The sequence below is a fragment of the Quercus lobata genome, unplaced genomic scaffold (genome assembly GCF_001633185.2).
Source record: "Quercus lobata isolate SW786 unplaced genomic scaffold, ValleyOak3.0 Primary Assembly Scq3eQI_163, whole genome shotgun sequence".
NCBI lineage: Eukaryota > Viridiplantae > Streptophyta > Magnoliopsida > Fagales > Fagaceae > Quercus > Quercus lobata.
The window spans coordinates 35962-41853 of NW_022154754.1; the positions used below are offsets into that span (position 1 = coordinate 35962).

A 5892-nucleotide genomic window follows, 5' to 3' on the forward strand; every position below is an offset into this window, starting at 1 on the left:
GTATCGTACGATACGTATCGTATCGTGTGTAAAACATTCTGTATCGTATCAGCGTATCGTAAGTGCTCATGAATCGTACGTACAATGTGCGTATCGCATAAATCGTATCGTATCGTAAAATCTTACATATCATACAATACATGGACAAATGCTTTAAAATGAGATTTTTTGTTAAAATATGTACATTTATTTGAATCTAACAAGTTGTTAGACTTGTTTTTAACAAAAAATTATTAGTTTACTTAGTTTATCCTACTGAAATAACATATTCATAAGTTTTTTTTGTTCTCTCTCTTACAATTAGACTACATAGTACACACTTAGCCTTCACTTTAATATTTACAAATTTATTTTATATACTATGAATAAAATATTAATTGACAATATCAATTTTTTATTTTTATTATTATTGTTATAAGTCCAAGAAACTAGAATGCCAAAAAAGATTTTATAAAAATATTATTAAAATAAAAAGAACAAGAAGAGATTGTAAATGTTAATGACAAATGATGATGAAGAAAATTTTAATGAAGAAATAAGTTTGCAAAATTATAAACATGATGATAGCATTGACTTAGATGGGGTTAATTAGGCAATATGATGAATATGATGAAAATAAATTATTATTTTTAGGTCATTTGTAATATATTATCACTTTTGAATTTAGGAAATTTGAATGCGTATGTTATAAACACATGCTAATTTGATTTATTTAGTTAGTTGGTTAAATATTATTACATAAGTGATGAATAAATTAATCATTAGTTGAATATATTCAAAATTTATAATGAATATACCCTTTATATATGTATATTTATAATTTTTTATAAATTTTATTAAGTGTTTGTGTATCTTACGATACACGATACAATACAATACACGATACAGAAAAATTAAAAATCGATTCATGATACGATTCATGTTTTAACAACTATGCCCAAAAGCACTACCAACAAAATAACACTTTATCACTCATTCTCAAACTCAAAATCAGAACCATTTCTTTCACTATTCTTTTTATTCTCTTCTTGTCTTTTGTGTACACGCCACTACCCACTCCACTAGTACCAGCAGCTCCCAAACAAGACAAAACCTCAGCTCAGCCCTTCTCTCAAACTCAGTCCTCACGATCCCAAAAAAAAAAAAAAAAACTGACCATTATTTTCTTTCTTCTTGCTTTCTTAAAATAAATCATTCAGAGGGTGAGTTTTCAGTTTTCTTTTCTCTCTTCAGCACTACACCTTCATCTCTTTTTAGTGTTTTTTTTTTTTTTTTCCTCAACTATATACACTTACTTAAATATTCACATGCTCTTTAATTTTTCATATATTTTTAGAGAAATATATGATTGAAGACATGGAGAGGTTGTTTGTGATAAGTCTTGAAGGGAAGATCTTCTAGGCATTGCCACACCCACACGGCCCACACCAATCTTTGCACTTTGTGAAGACAAAGTTTCTAAGGTAAAATTTTTTTGATTTATTACCTATTTTTTATTAGTTAGATATCATGTAGCAGTGGGTGTTGTTAAATTGTTTAGTTTATGTTGTTTACTTGTGTGTTTAATTTTTGCTTTTGTTCGTTTAATTTTTGCTTTTGTTTGAGGGGTTATTCTTAATTTTAAAAAAAATTAAAATATAGGAAAATTTTAATAATAGGAATGATGATGAGTTGACTATTTAAATTAGAATTTTGTTTTCTCTTGACTACGAATAACATCCATATAACTAAATAAAAATTTCTAATTAAAATTTTATTTTTTAAAGTTCTTTTCAGGTTTATTTTTGAGTCATTCTTAAAGCTAAAAGAATTATGAGCAAACAAAAAACAATTGATGCATTCTTTAAGAAAAAAAAATGTTAGCAATTCAGAAATTAGAACACCTATGGCTGTAGAAACAAATGTTGATACTTCAATAATTGATGAACACCCCTCCAAATGTCCAAGAATTCAATCTGAAGAGATAAATCGTGATTAAGGATCACGTAAACAAATATATGAATTTCCTATCAACAAACAAATATGATAGTTTATATAGAAAAGAAAATTGTTGGGAATTTCACCATGGAAATAATTATGGATGAATTCTATTCCATGAAAAATCGTCGTTAGGCATGATTTTGATGTGAAATGTTTTTTTTGTGTGGATATTTTTGTATATGTCTACAGTGAACTAGATAGTTTTTGTATGTTCATTAATGTTTAAGATATATCAAAATTGAAATTTCTTATTCAATAACCTTATGGATTATGTTTTTTATATCAATACTTCGAATCGGCCCCCCATGTAAAAATTCTTGGCTACGCCCCTGACCACCATGACATTTCCAACATCACACGGTGAGTCAATAAGCAGTACCCCTCTCTTATGATATAGATTGGGCTGTAGCTCATATTTCTTTCTCACTTAAACAAGACTAATCACTCATATTATTTCTATCACCTATCAACAGGCGATAATTTTCCAATAAAGGCCCATATATATACAAAATGGGCTTTAGAAGAAACTTTAAGTCAATTAGTTTATTTAGGGTACAAATCACAAAACCCATTAATATTTCTTGACGTAAGAGCACTCACATCAGTCAATGTATAATAACATAAATGCTAAATTTAGCACATTCAACCCTAAAAATTACCCACATCAGTTAAGTTAAAACTATGTAAATTTACATTGTTGCTATAGTAATTATGTAAATATATACGATTACTATTCACATGCAAATCTATTTTTTAATACTTTTTTTTTTACGCCTATACTCAATGAGAGAGAGAGAGAGTAATAAAAAACTGATAAAAAAAATATATATATATATATATATATATTTTAAATGTAGTAGAAATAAATAATCTAATGTAGATGTGTTTGAAAAGTGGTTATGTAAAATAAAAAATGCAAGTTTTTATATTAAAATAGAAAAAAAAAATTTGCACAAAATGACGCAAAATGCTTTTAGTGGACAAAATAATGCATTTGGTGAAAACACAACGCAACCAATCAATCCACGTTTTACTAAAACAAAATAGTGCAATGAAAAAATTTAGTCACATGGTAGCTTTGACACAAATGAAGGTCAACTACTCATTTGTACTTCACATTTGTATTAAACAATAAGTCTACCAACTCATTTATATGCGATCTTCTACTCTCATACCATAATAAATTACCAATTTTTCTAAAAGGTTGAGCTATTAAGAAATAGTAAATTCAATCACTTAACCATATTTTTAACACTTCCTCTCATATGTGGTGTGGGTCTAAACTCCTCTTTAACTATATTAATAGTGAATTTAATCACTTAATCATAATTTTAACAATGACTTATTTACTCTTATAAACAGATTTTGAGAGTAAGCATGACAAAATTCATGGTCATCTCGTGCCTACTATTTGTGAGCGGGAGATGATAAAAAATTGAACCAGGCCAACCCAATAAGTATTGCCTAAGGTAGACCCAATCTGATTCGTAACCAAGATCCAAGAGTTGACTACTAGTGATTACCCATAACTACCTATATAAAAAATCTATTGTTAGGGGGTAAATTGAAAAGAATGAGAGAAAAGAGAGAAGCATAGAGAGAAGAGAGAGAGGGAGAGCAAAGAGAGAGAGTAATTTGCTAAATGTATTCTATATTGCATAACTTGACTAGAAGTGCCATATATGTACACAACATTCCATGACTTCAAGACATTCTGTGATTCCTGCACTCTGTTACCAGCTCTAACAAATGCTCTTGGTGGAGGAAGACTGAACACACGTTCTCCTGTGGAAGCTAGACACTTAAACGTGCTGAGCTCCCAAGACTATGATACCGTTATGCAGTCCGAATGTTACCGTTATACATTTACAGTCTTAATAGGTAGTATAATCACTGTTCATGTAAATAATCTACTCGTCATCTCTCTATGTTTCACATCTTTCTGTAAGGGTTGTTAATTAGGCGGTGAATTTTTGCAAATTTCTCTAGTAGCCAGACTTGCTCTAAGTAAACACGCATGATAATTCATATTGTTGACAATATAAAACAATCTTTGAATTGATCCTAAGCTACGCACATGTTTTCATAAATGTGATATCAGGCAGATTAGTGAACCTGTCCCACACGGCAGTGTACAAATACTACTCAAAGCCACCAACTTCATCAAAGTCAAGCAAGTAGCGTTGATGAAATAAAAACAATAATCTTTTGAGGGATTGCTATCTCAGATGACCTGAAATATGCACCATGTTTGCCCAATTCAAAGTTACACACAGTGTGAATCACACTAGCTAGAAACAGATTATTGCAGATAATGTTGGCTTTGAATAAAGGCTAAGTTATCTGTTAGCGTCTCTCCTTCTCTATCCGTGTAATATAAATATGCGATGTTAACCCCTCAAAACTCTTAGGGAAAACATGGGAGGACAAAAAATTGGAATTATGGTTATTCTTCTATGCGGTATGATCATACAACTCGTCACTTTTTAAAATATCAAAAAAATCATATTTATGGGTTTGGCATCTGATTCTGAATAAGTGATTAGTGTACGAATAAAAGATGGACATGTCCATCTTTTCTTGGTATACTTTTATTATTTTGTTGTTTCTATGAATTAATATGTAATTTTAAATATATATTGTCACTAATATTACATTACTGAACACAATGCATATTCAAAGTCATCTAAAAAAGTATGTTGTTGTTAATGTTGGCAACCAGGTGCAATTCTATTGGGATCAGTTAATCCAACAAATGCATGCCCACAATATTGCTTGGACTACGCGTATATGACTTGCCCATCATCAGGTAGCCAGAAGCTTGATCCGGCCTGCAACTGCTGTTTAGCTCAAGGCTGCACCCTCTACCTCGCTGATGGAACTTCAACTTATTGCGATTGATGGAGCTTACAATTAATTTGCATGCTCTTTACAATCTTAAATATGTATGTTTGCAAATAATGAGATTGGATTTGCAACAATAATAAATTATAATAATAAAACAATAGAGACTTATTGTCTCTATATTCTCTTATGTACATTATTATTATTATTATTATTTTTGGGGTCTTTGAGCGTGTATTATTGCCAACCAAAAGTAAAAGATCAGCATATATGGTACAGACTAAGCAACAAGGAAACTAAAGTCAGACACAAGAACAAAAATACAGTACAAAACAGAAGTTCCATATTTAGCTTCATTGTTGCAATTTAGAGTTAATAGAACTCTTCACTGTCATAGAAAGAATTCTATTAAACAACATACCCTCAAAATTGGATTCGCATGCTCATGAGATGGCTTATTTGTTTCATTGATGAATCAGTTTTGTTGTAAAATTGATTCAGAGAATGAATGGCTGCAAAAAGAGTCAGCTAAATGACACTGGTATATATTGTGTTAGCCATGATCATTGCTCCGATGCTTAAGTTAGAAAACAAGTTTTCAATGCAAAAGGCAAGAGAAATATTTTCTAGGAAAATTGGTTACGCGCACCTTATGTCTTGAATTTTCTCTTTTTAAAGGTGATTACTGATGGAAAATTGATTCCATGAATTTGGCTGGCTGTCGTGCTAAGTGGTAGGAAACGACTTAAAAATTGTAATTGCTAGCTAGCGTTATAACTCATGGAGTATGATTAACTCATATTGCCAGTTGTTGAGGTCTCTTTCTTCGTAGCAATGTCACACAATTTAGGGTATTTGTCCCTAAGTGGAGTAGGCCACTTTCATACCGACACAATAAAATGAAAGAACTGTATGCCACTTTGGGTAGGAAATTAAGGAATGGGCGTGAAATGGGTTCCCAAAAGTCCAACTTCCCAACTTTTTTACTATTCAACAAACCGTGACATGCCAGACTCACTCATATGCCTAACCAAATATGCCACAAAAAAGTGTTATTTGTATATGCAT

The 5892-nt window shown here is 30.8% G+C and overlaps 1 long non-coding RNA gene across 1 annotated transcript; it reads left to right on the forward strand.

Moving 5' to 3' along the window:
- The first annotated feature begins 4369 nt into the window (after positions 1-4369).
- Positions 4370-5014, forward strand: LOC115973237. The gene is made up of 2 exons (XR_004087663.1): positions 4370-4441; positions 4703-5014. It is a non-coding gene; the product is annotated as an uncharacterized LOC115973237 (long non-coding RNA).
- Positions 5015-5892: the final 878 nt, after the last annotated feature.